The sequence below is a fragment of the Schistocerca americana genome, chromosome 7 (genome assembly GCF_021461395.2).
Source record: "Schistocerca americana isolate TAMUIC-IGC-003095 chromosome 7, iqSchAmer2.1, whole genome shotgun sequence".
Taxonomy (NCBI): domain Eukaryota; kingdom Metazoa; phylum Arthropoda; class Insecta; order Orthoptera; family Acrididae; genus Schistocerca; species Schistocerca americana.
The window spans coordinates 521,266,604-521,284,374 of record NC_060125.1 but is presented as its reverse complement, the minus strand read 5'-3'; positions in this window follow the sequence as shown (position 1 = coordinate 521,284,374).

Below are 17,771 nucleotides of genomic sequence, written 5' to 3'. Positions count from 1 at the left end.
ATGCTTCCTCATACTGCTGCAGGCACGTGATGCGGTAAGGAAAGGACACACTAAGACAAAAAACTAAACAACAAAAAGACACACGACGAAGGAACTATCGAAATATAATTTCAGATAAATTGCATGATTTATTCAGCAGAAAGAAATTCACAAACTGATCAAGTCAATAACGAGTTGGTCCACCTCTGGCTCTTATGCAAGCAATTATTCGGTTGGGCATTAACAGAATTATTGGATGCCGTTCAGAAGGATATGGTGCCAAATTCTGTCCAACGGGCGTATCAGCTAGTGAAGATACCGATCTGGCTGGAGGACCTTACCCGTAATGCCCTAAACATTCTGAACTGGAGAGAGGTCGGGCGACCTTGGTGGCCTAGATAAGGTATGACAAGCACGAAGGCAAGCAGTAGAAACTCTCCCCATTTGCAGGCGGTCATTTTCTCGCTGAAATGTAAGCGCAGCATGGCTTGCCGTAAAGGGCAACAAAATGAGCGTAAATATCGTCGAGGTACCGCTGTACACTAAGGGCGCCGTGGATGACAAAGGGCTACTGCTACGAAAAGAAATGCCACCCGGGACCATCAGTCCTGGTTGTCTGGCCGTATGGCGGGCAACAGTCAGGTTCGCATCCAAACGCTATCTTGAGCGTTTCCAGACGCGCCTTAGCTGCTCATCGGGGCTCAGTTCGAAACAGGGCTTATCACTGAAGCTACGCTACTGGCCATTAAAATTGCTACACCACGAAGATGACGTGCTACAGACGCGAAATTTAACCGACAGGTAGAAGATGCTGTGATATGCAAATGATTAGCTTTTCAGAGCATTCACACAAGGTTGGCGCAGGTGGCGACACCTACAACGGGGTGACATGAGGAAAGTTTCCAACCGATTTCTCATACACAAACAGCAGTTGACCGGCGTTGCCCGGTGAAACGTTGTTGCGATGCCACGTGTAAGGAGGAGAAATGCGTACCATCACGTTTCAGACTTTGATAAAGGTCGGGTTGTAGCCTATCGCGATTGCGGTTTATCGTATCGCGACATTGCTGCTCGTATTGGCCGAGATCTAATGACTGTTAGCAGAATATGGAATCGGTGGGTTCAGGACCTGGGTGCACGAATGGCAAAAAGTCATTTTTTCGGATGAATCCAGGTTATGTTTACAGCATCATGATGGTCGCATCCGTGTTTGGCGACATCGCGGTGAACGCACATTGCAAGCGTGTATTCGTCATCGCCACACTGGCGTATCACCCGGTGTGATGGCATGGGGTGCCATTGGTTACACGTCTCGGTCACCTCTTGTTCGCATTGGCGGCACTTTGAACAGTGGACGTTACATTTCAGATGTGTTGCGTCCCGTGGCTCTACCCTTCATTCGATGCCTGCGAAACCCTACATTTCAGCAGGAAAATGCACGACCGCATGTTGCAGGTCCTGTACGGGCCTTTCTGGACACAGAAAATGTTCGACTGCTGCCATGGCCAGGCCAGCACATTCTCCAGATCTCTCACCAATTGAAAACGTCTGGTCAACGGTGGCCGAGCAACTGGCTCGTCACAATACGCCAGTCACTACTCATGATAAACTGTGATATCGTCTTGAAGCTGCATGGGCAGCTGTACCTGTACACGCCATCCAAGCTCTGTTTGACTCCATACCCAGGCGTATGAAGGCCAGAGGTGGTTGTTCTGGGTACTGATTTCTCAGGAACTATGCACCCAAATTGCGTGAAAATGTAATCAAATGTCAGTTCTAGTATAATATATTTGTCTAATGAATACCCGTTTATCATCCGCACTTCTTCTTGGTGTAGCAATTTTAATGGCCAGTTGTGTAATTCTATTCTATTCAATGAGATTTCAGGCTGAAGATGTGTCGGGAAACGCCCCGGAGAGAGCTGGGATACCAACCCGAATGTCACCCGCCATACGGCAAGACAAACAATAGTGATGGTATAGTCTTGGGGTGCCATTTCTTTTCATAGCAATACCCTTTCGGTTATCATCCGTGGCAGCCTTACAGCCCATCGATACGTCGACGATATTCTACGCCCCGTTTAGTTGCCCTTCACGGCGAACGATTCTGAGCTTACATTTCAGCAAGATAATGCTCACCCACATACCGTGAGACCTTCTTCTACTGCTCGTCTTTAAGCTTGCCCAACCTCACGTTGGCCAACAAGGTCGCCGGATCTCTCCCCGGTTCACAGTGCTTAAAGCACTATGGGCAGGGCCCTCCAACCAGCTCCAACACGCCCATTGGATACAATTTGGGAGGAGATCCCTTAAGACGACATCCAATAACTTTATTAATGCCTAGCCGAATGACTGCTTGCACAAGGGCCACAGGTCGACCAACATGTTACGGACTTTCTCAATTTATGGAGCTTTTTGTCATTAATAAATCAGCCATCTTTCTGAATTGTAATCAGTTTTTTGTCTGTACATGTACATCACTTCTATCGATTTCCGCCCCAATCGGATAATTTCTTCGTGTTGGGTCGGTTTCTTTATTTGTTTATTTATTTTCATTTTTTTTTCACAGTGGCGTGTCATTCTGGTGACGATACGGGCTACAAATGGGGAAATTTGCTGACGTAAGCGACTTTGACAGAGGGTAGATTGATATGGGGAGCATCTTGAAAACGACTAATAACGTTAAAATAACTGAAAAGTCTTCACTCCTTCGCTGAAACATAATCCTCTTATATTCTTATACATACTGAATTATTCAGCTCCTCCATGACAGTTACGCCAAAAACAAATCGATTAAATTTTCTGTCATTATTTTACATTTTCGGGTTGCTCCAGTAGCCAACGATGTAGTAGTAAATACTTTTATGCTTTCTGTTGTGTTTTCGTTTCTCTGTTACGTTGTAAATGTACTGATCAATTCACTATATCTAACCAGTTGATTGGACTGTAGAAAAATTTTCATTTTTTGTGATTATCACTGACAATTGGGTGGTTGGCGTTGTTTTGGTGATCAGGACGAGTTCTCTCTTGTACATTTTGCCAAATGCGGGACATGCTCTGGCTTACAAATGTACACTACTGGCCATTAAAATTGCTACACCAAGAAGAAATGCAAATGATAAACGTGTATTAATTAGACAAATATATTATACTAGAACTGACATGTGATTGCATTTTCACGCAATTTGGGTGCATGAATCCTGAGAAAACCCAGAATAACCACCTCTGGCCGTAATAACGGCCTTGATACGCCTGGGCATTGGGTAAAACAGAGCTTGGATGGTGTGTACAGGTACAGCTGCCCTTGCAGCTTCAACACGATACCACAGTTCATCATGAGTAGTGACTGGCGTAATGTGACGAGCCAGTTGCTCGGCCACCATTGACCAGACGTTTTCAGTTGGTGAGAGATCTGGAGAATGTGCTGGCCGGGGGAGCAGTCGAACATTTTCTGTATCCAGAAAGGCCCGTACAGGGCCTGTAACGTGCGTTCGTGCATTATCCTGCTGAAATAGTGTTTCGCAGGGATCGAATTAAGGGTAGAGCCACAGGTCGTAACACATCTGAAATGTAATGTAACGACCACTGTTCAAAGTGCCGTCAATGCGAACAAGAGGTGACCGAGACGTGTAACCAATGGCACCACATACCATCACGCTGGCTGATACGCCAGTATGGCGATGACGAATACACGCTTCCAATATGCGTTCACCGAGATGTCGCCAAACACGGGTGCGACCATCATGATGCTGTAAACAGAACCTGGATTTATCCGAAAAAATGACGTTTTGCCATTCGTGCACCCAGGTTCGTCGTTGAGTACACCATCGCAGGCACTCCTGTCCGTGATGCAGCGTCAAGGGTAACTGCAGCCATGGTCTCCGAGCTGGTAGTCCATGCTGCTACAAACGTCGTCAAACTGTTCATGCAGACCGTTGTTGTCTCGCAAACGTCCCCATCCGTTGACTCAGGGATCGAGAAGTGGCTGCACGATCCATTACAGCCATGCGGATAAGATGCCTGTCATCTCGACTGCTAGTGATACGAGGCCGTTGGGATCCAGCACGGCGTTCCGTATTACCCTCCTGAACCCACCGATTCCATATTCTACTAACAGTCATTGGATCTCGACCAACGCGAGCAGCAATGTCGCGATACGATAAAACGCAATCGCGATACGCTACAATCCGACCTTTATCAAAGTCTGTAACGTGATGGTACGCATTTCTCATCCTTACACTAGGCATCACAACAACGTTTCACCGGGCAACGCCGGTCAGCTCCTGTTTGTGTATGAGAAATCGGTTGGAAACCCTCCTCATGTCAGCCACCGGCGCCAACCTTGTGTGAATGCTCTGAAAAGCTAATCATTTGCATATCAGAGCATCTTCTTCCTGTTGGTTAAATTTCGCGTCTGTAGCACGTCATCTTCTTGGTGTAGCAATTATAATGGCCAGTAATGTATGTACAGCTGCAGATCTCAAATTGGGAAAGGTACTACACGAGCTAGGAGTCAAGCCCATCTTATACTTCTTGAAAGTACACATCGTGTGGAGGAGGGGAGACTATGGACTATGGATTGAATCGCTGTCTTTGTCGTAAAGCCCCTATCTTCGTTCATTTTCCTACCATAGACAAACAGGTTTTAAATTTACAGAAAGGAAGACTTGGGTTTATGCCATGGTTGGCTGGTAGGCCACAAGGAACTGTTCAGCCGCCTAATCGAAAAGGAGTATTCTTCCTCCGCACACAGCGACTTCTTACATCGTGGTGTCTTAAGAATTGTGAATTAAGTATACTGAGGAGTGTAGATGACTGTAACGGGCACATGTAACGGTTTTATTGTACAATGATGAGAGAAAGGAGATGGTGCAACCTGATGCTGGGCACAACCTACACCTCTCGAATGCAGACAAGGATGATACGGACTTAACGTCACCCTCTTGACGGATGGACCACCTTCGACAGTATCGTATGCCCTCACTCAATAAGAGACAGCGGAGTAGTTTTGTGTTATGCCCAAAACATTGCCACAGAGTCTGGTCATCAGGAACTTTATACCACCAACCCTCGCCTCTTTACCAGCCGAATAATGGAAGTGAAATCTTTGACTGCTAAGATTCGAACTGGCTTCCTGGTGTTATTGAGTCTGTGCTTTGGGCAAGCAGTGAGGGTAAGCAAGGAGAAATTTGGAGAAGAAATAGAAACTCTGAGATTTTTCGACGGCATCGTAGTTCTGTTAGAGACAGCATGTAACATTACGATAACATTGATGTACATGCCATACGACCTTCCAGAGACTCGTTGGAAATAACTCAAAGATATTATTCCCACATGTAGATTGTTTTACCTGGAAATATAAACTCTTAGATATTGCATCGTTGCGCCACATATCTTGAAAAATTTTTCCACATAAGTGAAACAAAGTAAAGATAGTTCCTTGAGAACATGGTAATTTCGCGAATGTTGTGAATATTCGTTGTTACTTTGGACGATTACTTTCCGTGACGGCAGTGTGGCGGAAGAGGCGCCAAGTGTTGAAGGGCCCAGACACAGACGGGACATTTTCCGTTGGGGCAATGCTTCAGGGTGGACGTGAAATCTAACTGGAATAAAGTAATATCTTACAAATGCGGTTTTATTTGGCCCAATGAACTGCATACTGTAATCAAATGGTAAGGAAGCAAGGGATTTTATCCGCTAGAGAGCCACCAAATCAACTGAAAACGTCGAAGAGGTTTTCGCAGTGACCAGGACCGATTAGTTCATAAGCAAAAGACTTGGAAGAGCAGTTCAACGGAACAGATAGTGTCTTGAAAGGAGGTTGTAAAATGATGAGTAACAAACCATTGGTAATATAAAGTAATCAGATTAAATGAGACAGTGCTGTGGAAGCTACACTACGAAATTAAACACTAAAAATGAAAATGGTGGATCGGTTTTGGCATAAGGCTCTGAGCACTATGGGACTTAACATCTATGGTCATCAGTCCCCTAGAACTTAGAACTACTTAAACCTAACTAACCTAAGGACAGCACACAACACCCAGCCATCACGAGGCAGAGAAAATCCTTTGGCATAAGGGCAGTAAAATAACAGAGGATGGCAGAAGTAGAGAGGATATTAAATGCAGACGGGAACAGCAAGAAAAGCGTTCCTGAAAAAGAGAAATTATCAAACTTCGAACATGTTCATAGTCTCCAGAACGAGTTTTTGATCTGCGACGCAGTGTGCGCCGATTTGAAATTTTCTGGCAGATGAAGACTGTCTTCCGAACCGGGATTCGAACCTGGTGGGAGGGGCAGGTAGGGGGGGGGGGTGAGGAGGGAGGGGGGGAAGGCGGAAATTGCTCTACTGAACAGAGCTAGTCTCGCAGTGTGTACAAGAGAACTGTTGAAAGGCGGGAAATGGGGTACCGACGGACGTATAGCAGCGAGGGTGGGTCGTGAGTTGCGCCTGGAAAGCTCAGTAAGTCAGCACTTACCTACGATAGCCAAAGGCCTCAGGTTCGAATCCCAGTCCGGCAGACAGTTTTAATCTGCCAAGAAGTTTAATAAACCTAAATCTTAGGAAGTAATTTCTGAAAACGTGTGGGGTGTATCATAACGTGAACTAGACAGTACAGACGAGAAGCGCATAGAAGCTTTTGAAATGTGCTGCTACAGAAGAGTGCTGATGGGTAGATCGCGTAACTAATGAGGAAGTAGTGAACCGAATTGGGAAGCAAGGAAATTTATGGTACAACCTGTCTGAAACAAGAATCAGCTGACAGCGCAGTTCCTAAGGCATCGAAAAGTCATCAGTTTGTAAATGGTGGGAAATGTGTGTGTGTCTGTGTGTGAAATACACTACTGGCCATTAAAATTGCTACACCAAGAAGAAATGCAGATGATAAACGGGTATTCATTGGACAAATATAATATACTAGAACTGACATGTGATTACATTTTCACGCAATTTGGGTGCATAGATCCTGAGAAATCAGTACCCAGAACAACCACCTCTAGCCGTAATAACGGACTTGATACGCCTGGGCATTGAGTCAAACAGAGCTTGGATGGCGTGTACAGGTACAGCTGCTCTTGCAGCTTCAACACGATACCACAGTTCATCAAGAGTAGTAACTGGCGTATTGTGACGAGCCAGTTGCTCGTTCATCGTTGACCAGACGTTTTCAATTGGTGAGGGATCTGGAGAATGTGCTGGCCAGAGCAGCAGTCGAACATTTTCTGTACCCAGAAAGGCCCCTACTGGACCTGCAACATGCAGTCGTGCATTATCCTGCTGAAATGAAGGGTTTCGCAGGGATCGAATGAAGGGTAGAGCCACGGATCGTAACATATCTGAAATGTAACGTCCACAGTTCAAAGTGCCGTCAATGCGAACAAGAGGTGACCGAGACGTGTAACCATTGGCACCCCATACCATCACGCTGGCTGATACACCAGTATGGTGATGACGAATACACGCTTCCCATGTGCGTTCACCGCGATGTCGCCAAACACGAGTGCGACCATCATGATGATGTAAATAGAACCTGGATTCATCAGAATAAATGACGTTTTGCCATTCGTGCACACAGGTTCGTCGTTGAGTACACCATCGCAGGCGCTCCAGGCTGTGATGCAGTGTCAAGGGTAACCGCAGCCATGGTCTCCGAACTGATAGTACATGCTGCTGCAAACGTCGTCGAACTGTTCGTGCAGATGGTTGTCGTCTTGCAAACATCCGCATCTGTGGACTCAGGGAACGAGACGTGGCTACACGATCCGTTACAGCCATGCGGATAAGATGCCTGTCATCTCGACTGCTAGTGATACGAGGCCGTTGGGATCCAACACGGCGTTCCGTATTACCCTCCTGAACCCACCGATTCCATATTCAGCTAACAGTTATTGGATCTCGACCAACGCGAGCAGCAGTGTCGTGATACGATAAACCGCAATCGCGATAGGCTACATTCCGACCTTTATCAAAGTCGGAAACATGATGGTACGCATTTCTCCTCGTTACACGAGGCATCACAACAACGTTTCACCAGGCAACGTCGGTCAACTGCTGTTTGTGTATGACAAATCGGTTGGAAACTTTCCTCATGTCAGCACGTTGTAGGTGTCGCCGCCGGCGCCAACCTTGTGTGAATGCTCTGAAAAGCAAATCATTTGCATATCACAGCATCTTCTTCCTGTCGGTTAAATATCGAGTCTGTAGCACGTCATTTCGTGGTGTAGCAATTTTAATGGCCAGTAGTGTAACAATCGGAAAAGGGCTAACAAGGTTTGAGTATTCTAAGTAGGTTCAAATAGATGTCGGTTGGAGTAGTTTTGCAGAGATGAAGAGGCTTTCATAGGATATACTAGCTTGGAGAGGTGTAGGGAACCATTCTCCGAACGTAGGTAACAACAATAACAACAAGACTCCGGGGCGACGGCGGCCGCGCAAGTGTACGTTCCAACGTCGACAGCCGGCCAGAGTGGCCGAGCGGTTCTAGGCGCTACAGTCTGGAACCGCGCGACCGCTACGGTCGCAGGTCAGAATCCTACCTCGGGCATGGATGTGTGTGATGTCCTTAGGTTTGTTAGGTTTAAGTAGTTCTAAGTTCTAGGGGACTTATGACTCAGCAGTTGAGTGCCATAGTGCTCAGAGCCTTTTGAACCAACCTCGGCTGGTAACGACAGAAGAATTTTAGAGACTTTTCCTCCTGGGAAAGTGGATGGTATTGTCCCGTTCGTTGTCCAGGCAGAGTGAGGGGGGAGTATTAGGTGTGGCACTGAGTTAGGGGGCAGGCGGGACAGGCTGGAGGCGGTAATTTGGCGCAGTACCTGGCGACTTGTAACCTTGTTAGCAAGTGTCGGTCACGCAAGGCGCGCCCCCTCGAGGCGCCGGCTTAGCGAGTCGCAGGCGGAGGCCTAAGTAATGTCTAATTGCTGGCCGCCGCAGCTTTCGCCGCCGGCGCTCGTGTCGGCGCCGGTATTGCCTGGGGTGCCGGGCAGACACTGATTGTACGTGGCGGTCGGGTCCCCAGGACCGCGTCCAATTCCCTCTGCCAGCCGGCAGGGAAGCTCGGCACGCGATACATCCGACACCGACACACCAGTCCGTGGCAGTCAAGAATAAAACATCGGAATACACTGCCGAAATGTATATACAGAGTGTTTCTGTGAGAGCGTGCAAAAATATAACGGGGCGTAGAGAATGCTCCACTGAACAGTTTGAGGTAGGGAACCTTGGTGTCGGAGAAGCCAGCTTAACAAGATACGGACGTAAACTTGTCTACCGCTTTTTCCAGCTTATTTACAACTAACATGCGTACAAGTTTACACGTACTGCGCTGTTTATTTACACGTACATTCTTTATTTCCTGCAAGGAAACGAGAAGAACGAGCCTGATTACTCGGAAGTCATGATGCAAAATCAAATGGCTCCAAGCACTATGGAACTTAACAACTGAGGTCATCAGTCCCCTAGACTTAGAACTACTTAAACCTAACTAACCTAAGGACAGCAAACACATCCATGCCCGAGGTAGGATTCGAACCTGCGACCGTAGCAGCAGCCCGGTTCGGGCCTGAAGCGCCTAGAGCCGCTCGGTCACAGCGGCCGGCAGTTATGATGCAGATTTTGTTTACTTTACATGTCCACAAGGTGGCTCTGTTCGATCGTATTTATATTGTCCCACGAAAGAACATGCTATGAATCAGTGGCAAACCGATTCATTATTTGGTGCTATTCAGAGACGTACAATACAATACGATACAGCAGTACCGGTACAGTTTCGCAGAACTCACTGACATGCATCTCGTGAGTGGGGCAGTACGTTGCAGTGCTCTCACTGCTGAAAGGCTGTACGGGGAACGATTTCCTAACAGGCATCATCCGTCACGACGGATATTTATTTCAGTGCGGATGTCCGCAACCATCTCACTACCGTATTTCCTGGTTGGCGGATTAGAAGGGAAGGTCCTCTTTCATGACCTGCGAGGTCACCTGACCTGAATTCGCAAGACTATTTCCTATGGGAATATCTGAAGTCACTTTTGTATGAAACCCCAGTAGATACGGAGATGCAATTAGTTGTCAGAACTGTAGTGTGTGTGAAACCTTATGGGACTTAACTGCTAAGGCCATTAGTCCCAGGACTTACACACTACTTAACCTAAATTATCCTGAGGGCAAACACACACACCCATGCCCGAGGGAGGACTCGAACCTCCTCCGGGACCAGCAGTTCAGTCCATGACTGCAGCGCCTTAGACCGCTCGGCTAATCCCGCGCGGCAGAACTGTAGCTCCCTGTGATGTGATTCCAAACACATCCGGGGTGTTTGTCAGGGTGAGTCAGAACCCTGTTCGCCGATGTCATGTTTGGACTGCCGTTGATGGCCGTCAGTTTCAGCACATTCTGTAATATACAGTACAGATGGTACGTTCATTGTGTCAGTGATAGTATTTGCAGTTAACTGTAACTAATGTCAATAAAGTACACATTACCGCGATTTTATCCCATTATCTCCTTCAGCTGGCTTCTCCAACCGCAGTCTCCCTAGCTCAAATTGTTCAGTGGTGCATCCTCTATGCCCTGCTAAATTTTTGCACTCTCTTACGGAGACTCCCTGTGTATATATAGTATCTGGGGAGACCGTCTCCATTTAGATTCGAGTGATTTTGTCCGTGCTTAGTATGTGTGTCTTCTACATTTGATACTCTGCAACCTGTAATGCCATCTCTCATGCTGATTGACAAAATGTGAAGCACCTAGAAGGGAAGTACGAAAGGAAATGAACCTTCACGGATCGAGAGCGTATGTGATGTTGTTTGAGTGATTACAGTGTCAAGTCGAATCTGCAATGAAATCTATGAGCCATTTATCTCCATGACGTTGCTCCCTCTCTGCCATGGATACATGCACTGATTTGGTTGGGAAGGGAGTCAGAAAGCTGTTGTAGTCTCTCCTGAAGCAAGAACGCACGCAACTGTTGCAACTGGTCGTTGACATCCTGCGTACTGGCATTCATACGATGTTGACGCGTGGACTGGTCCCACACTTTCTGTCAGGGATAGATCTGGGGATCTTTCTGGGCACGGCAGTGCCCCAACATCATACAGACAGTGCACAGAGGCACCCATCATGCGTGGACGAGCACTGTCTTGATAAAATTTTCACAACGATACTGTCGCATGAGAGGTAACACATGAGGATGTTGGATGTTTGTGACATATCGTCGTGCCGTCATAGTGCCCTCAGTCACTACCTGCTGTAACCTGAAACCATAACCCATGGCTCTTTACACCGCGACGCCAGGAGTAATACCGCGGTGCCCCTCTATAACATTGGAAGAATGATCTCTATCACACTCGCCAAAGGAGGTCACTAAAAGCAGTGCAAAACCGAGATTCAGTTTCATATGCGACGCCATTCACCGGCTTTCCATGCTTCCCAGTCACACAACCACTTCAAAAGCAGATGTGCATGTTGTAGTTGTAAGGTGGCTATAATTTCACACCTTACAAGCACTCATCTACATACTTTGCCATGATTTACAACGGGAATCAGATATCATTTGATAGGTTGTACATCATATATACGAATGTTTAAAGAAGACTGACATTGTCACGTACATCTTGTAAATAGTTGTTAACGCTTATTGCATGAAAGGTGATGGAGTGTCTATTATCAAAACGGCGTTATGAATGATTGCCTATACTGGTAGAGGTTGGAATGCCAGTGGAAATGAAACGATAGGCATAACTCAAGCCCCAGGTGGAAATGCCCGCACAGGTGTGTTGGTCCTGCTTGACACAGAAAGTAGCCAAGACAGACGGTTGGAGCACCTTAACGCTGAGGCACAATACAGCGGCGGCCGGCCGGTTTGGTAGTGGGGCCGGAAGGATAACCGGATAATACTTCGGAAACTCTGAAAATCTTGGACGCAGCAGAGAGGCACGAGTTATCGTTACCTCGGAAATCACTCAGGCTGGGTTACTTCAGAGTATTTTTACTCAGAGAAGCGTACCATTGTATGTATTCTTAATTAATGGGGATAGGTATTTCCTCGCAAACTTTCTGCACTGTACTACAAAAAACTAAAATATGGTTTGTCGGCGTTCAGAAGAATATGTGGAGAGGGAGAATATTCCACGGTTTGGAGAACATGATTCGCTTTCTGCAGTTTTGAGGGAGGGGAGCTGAGCTTTTCTGGGAAGCCAGCGGTGGTGAGAAATGGTCTTCCGGCCACATCTTTCCCACTCTGCGAAATTCGTTGAGTTACTTTCTGAAGAAATGTCAACATCGGCAACTGTTGTTCTTGCTTTGTTGCTGCCCTGCTTTGTATCAGCATCATTAGCACTGTACCATTATCGCGAGTTATTCGTCGACTAAGCGGATCCACTATGCTCCGTAGCCTCATGCTGTGCTCACCATTGGGTACCTCCAGTCCCGTCCCCTGCTGCTGTGGTTGCGTGACAGACAATATCTGCGACGTCGAATGCCGTAAACATTATTGTCCTTCTGTGACCTCGCACTCATGGGGTACCTTGTAAGTACTGTGGTGGCTATTTGCAGAATAGTGTTGCCCCTTCCGCTGGCGTATATGGTGGCTGCCGGCAACGTCGCTGTTTTGCTCAATAGTGCCGAAAAATAGTGTCGGCACTACAAGCTACGGATATCATAAAATATCTGGGAGTGACCGTCTGGAGCGCCCTGAAGTGGAATGATCAAATAAAACGAATTGCAGGAAAAGCAGATATCAAGCTAGTGTTATCGTGAGAATCTGCAGGAAATGTAATTCATACACAAAAGACGTGACTACAAAATACTTGTTCTATCGAGTCTTGAGTATAGTTCATCAGTCTGTGACGTATATTAGCTAGAATTAACAAGAAATGGAGAAAATCCACCGAAGAGGGACATGTTTTGTCACAGGATCGAGCAGTAGTGTCGGGAGATTCTCAACAAATGCCTGTGGTAGAAGTTGTAAGAGTCTCATTGTGTATCAACAGAGAGGTTCGCTGTTGAAATTCTAAATGTGTGCACTCCGAAAGGAGTCAGTACACCCACATACACTGTATCTAGTGAAATAACCACGAAAAATCAGACATTAGAGGTCATGCGGGTGTATATCGACAGTCGCTCTTCCTACATTACTACATACGAGAGGGAAAGAGTAGCTGCCGTTCTCTCTTCGAGAAGTTATTGCTTAAATATCAAAGTAAATCGGTCAATTAAATATTTAATTGTAAATAACTAGAGCAGCCTGTCACACAACTAAACTCTCCTCGATTTCTACTGCTGTTGCATGTAGTGCGACACAGATCATTTATTTGAGAAAACGGTGGTGATGCACCAAGGACAGACGGTGCGAGGTCATCCACATGACCGCAGAAAATGAATCCGTTGAAGTTCGTTTGCACGATAAATCAGTCAGCTCAAAGGGCCGCTAATTCGTCGAAATACCTAGGAATTACAACTACGAAAAAGTTAAATTGGAAAGAAAGCACAGAAAATGTGGGGACGGCCAATCAAAGTCTGAGTTTTATTGGCAGAACACTTAGAAGATGCAACAGATCTGCTAAAGAGACTGCCTACGCCACGCCTGTACGTCCTCTTTTGGAGTACTGCTGCACGGTGTGGGATCCTTATCAGATGCGATTAACGGAGTACATCGAGAAAGTTCAAAGAAGGGCAGCACGTATTGTACTAGCGAGAAATAAGAGAGAGAGTGTCAGGGACATCGTAGAGGATGGACATAATTAAAACAAAGGCGTTTTTCGTTGCTGTGAAATCTTCTCACGAAATTTCAATCACCAACTTCCTCCTCCAAATGCGAAAATGACGCCAACCTAAATAGGGAGAAACGATCATCATAATAAAATAAGGGAAATCAGAGCTCGCACTGAAAGATATAGCTGTTCGTTTTCCCCGCGTGCTGTTCGAGAATGGAATAGCAGAGAATTATTGTAAAGATGTTTCGATAAAACCGCTGCCAGGTACTTAAGTGTGATTTTCAGAGTAGCCGTGTAGATGTAGATGTAAGAAGGCTGGCTCGGAAGTCTGAGGCTGGTAAAGAGAGCATCAGCTATCGTCGTTCGTCGGAGCGATACTGAACAGTTACGAGGTTCCGTAAACACAATATACTACCGCTGACTTCGGCACAGCGTATCCACATTTTTCCAACTACAGGGGAACCTCGCCATTGGCTTAGGTTACGGAAGAGTCGGTGGGATGGATGGAGCTTCTATAGCACTCCCACTTGTGTTGGTACAGGAGCCGACTGATGGAGGCCTTGCTCAACGGAAAATTCAAATGCATCAGTATAAAGCCGCTAGCTTCCCGTTGTTCTCCATTATTTTGGTCGTCCGGTGCGCCGACATGTTAACAGATTCCATGAGATGAGCCGTCCGTCGGCTTAAACCCTTCTTAAAGTAATTCGTAGGGTGAATAAATGTGCTGTCACTAGTGTCCTGTACAGAGTGAATGTGTGTGTGTGTGTGTGCGTGTGTGTGTGTGTGTGTGTGTGTGCGTGTGCGTGTGTGTTATACTCCTTTTGTATTGTTTCATTCAAGTTCAGAGCACCCTTTCCCCACAGCCCACAGCTAGGCGCTAGCGTAATAATGTCGAGCATGGTTCTGATAGTCAGCGCTGTACTAACTGCTGTATTCTTTGATAAACTTCTAGTACTTTTTATGTGATAAATTTCTCTTCTGTTGCGTCCATTTAACAGAGGTAGGGAGAAATTACCTTAGTCCTTGCAAGATACTGTTACTATAAAAAAAATTACAGGACACCAACTTTTCCTGTAAGTTGGCAGAGATATCCGCATTGGCTGTGCATGGAATAAATTATTTTGATCATGTTAGCTGATATGAATTATTTTGACTTGCATATCGTCAGTAGCATCAACGTTATCAATTCCTCCTCTTTCTCTTTCTCTTCCTACTTCCACTGCCACACTAGTGTACTATGCACCATTCACAAATGGAATATAAGTAGGAAGAAATTCTAGTGATACCAGAAGTACTCTCCGACACACACACACACACACACACACACACACACACACACACACACACACACACGAGCGCGCGCGTAGAAAGCGTAGATGTTAAAGCACTTAAGTAATAGCCCATCTACCAATATTCTGATTGTCACGCAGAAACAACTAACACCCAGGAAAAGTGACTCCCAGGTAGTTATTCACACATTGGGTACGTAATTCTTTCATTTTAAAACTGCATTGTCATATGACAGAAAGATAACATTGGTTTCGCAATTAATTGCTGTGAAGGGTAACTGTAATCAGTCTACCTGTAATCCAAAACAAGTAAATATTGTAGAAACAAAAGGACTGAAATGCATTTTCTTGACATTTCAGTAGGTGACGAAGTTATTCCTTTAAATTTTTATTAATCATAAATGACACCCTTAAGTTTTGTTTTTTCTTTTCTTTACATCCCCCTTGTGCAGAACACTTTCTTTTTACTGAACCGGATATTTTTTGACACCTATGTGTCATCTTTTGGTCAAATTAATTTCTGTAAAGTATAATACAAACCATATGATTGTTTATCTATTGTAGAGCTAAAAATTGTCATGTGCATTTTGTTTGGTTATTATTTTTAGAACTACAATAAATAAAGACCATAAAGTTTGTATCATACTTAACAGAAATAAATTTGAGCAACAGAAGATGATGCATAGGTGTCGTATCAGGCCTGGGTGAAAAAAAAAAGAAATAGAGGCAGATTCAAATAAAACACACACACACACACACACACACACACACACACACACACACACGGAGAAATGTCAACAAGACCTTCCAACCTAAACAAGATGAGCCTCTCTAAAGTGCATTTTTAATGATCAGCACCTGTAATTAATACTAATTAATTTTCCACAGTGAACAAAGGTATAAATAAGTGCTCACTAAGTAAAATATCTGCATTGAGTGGGTATGACAAACTGCACACTACATGCGTTTCCATAACAAAAGAATGATCCTCTATGTGTGTTTTTTCGTCGAAGTTCCTCGTTGAGTTCAGTGTTTATCTGGACTTTTGTTTCTATTAGCTGATCTCTTTCCAACGCCCGATGACACAGTATTCGGTTTCCTGGAAATATTAAAAGCTACAGGCACATCATAAATAGCACACAACGCAGCCACAACGAGTTGCGAGATAATGGCATAACCGCAGGCTGTCGAGCGCCAAATGTTGATACAGCGCATCGCGGAGCCGATATTGCAGTGTAGTGTAGCTTCGTGGTTACGCAGCGCTCCAAAACGCATGTCACATCACCACATGAACAGATTATTGACAGTAGCCGTTATAGAATGGGCGCTCGATAGCCGTTCACGGGCTATTAACGCGGAGGAATATAAATGACAACGCCGTAATTGTTTCATTTGCGTTTGTTCAGCGGAGCATGGTGTGCAGGACTGCATAAAAAATTGTTTGAACGTACCATAGAGCCTACATTGCACCTGTTTTGTTTTGGTTTATCCGTAAATCACCTTGGATGTAACTACAGCTCTACATCTACATACTACTATGAAGTGCGTTGTGGAGAGTACGTTTCATTGTACTTTCTTTCACATGGTTCAAGAGATGGAGCGTGTCAACAGAGATGGGTTGTATGGTTGCGACGTCTGTTTTTCTTCTCTAATTTTATCTTTATTAAGTGTATGCCAGCTGATATTTTAAAATATGTCTGCTCCACATCCTTACTTGTCATACCGGGTGATCAAAAAGTCAGTGTAAATTTGAAAACTTATAAACCACGAAATAATGTAGATAGAGAGGTAAAAATTGACACACATGCTTGGAATGACATGGGGTTTTATTAGAACCGAAAAAACATCTCATATTGTTAGACGCGCGAAAGATCTCTTGCTCGCGTCGTTTGGTGATGATCGTGTGCTCAGCCGCCACTTTGTCATGCTTGGCCTCCCAGGTCCCCAGACCTCAGACCGTGCGATTATTGGCTTTGGGGTTACCTGAAGTCGTACGTGTATCGTGATCGACCGACATCTCTAGGGATGATGAAAGACAACATCCGACGCCAATGCCTCAGCATAACTCCGGACATGCTTTACAGTGCTGTTCACAACATTATTCCTGGACTACAGCTATTGTTGAGGAATGATGGTGCACATGTTGAGCATTTCCTGTAAAGAACATCATCTTTGCTTTGTCTTACTTTGTTATGCTAATTATTGCTATTCTGATCAGATGAAGCGCCATCTGTCGGACATTTTTTGAACTTTTGTATTTTTTTGGTTCTAATAAAACCCCATGTCATTCGAAGCATGTGTGTCAAATTGTACCTCTCTATCTACATTATTCCGTGATTTATTCAGATTTCAAATTTATACTGGTTTTTTGATCACCCGGTATAATCTTGTAACAATTTGTTTGTTCGTTACTTCATCAGTCTTCTTACTACTTCGGTGCGGCCTACCACGATCTCATCATCCCAGAGAAGCACAGCCTATAGTATTTGTTAGACGTTTCACAACCTCTGTCTTCTTGCACAATTTTTGGCTCTCTTCGACTCCTAGTTGCAGCATGGATGCTATCCCTTTGTGTCTTAACAGATATTCTATCGTCCTGCACCTAGTTATAATCAGTGTTTGCCACGCGGGATTAGCCGAGCAGTCGGGGGCACTGCAGTCATGGACTGTACGGCTGGTCCCGGTCATGGGTGTGTGTGTGTTTGTCCTTAGGCTAATTTAGGTTAAGTAGTGTGTAAGCTTAGGGACTGATGACCTTAGCAGTTAAGTCCCATAAGATTTC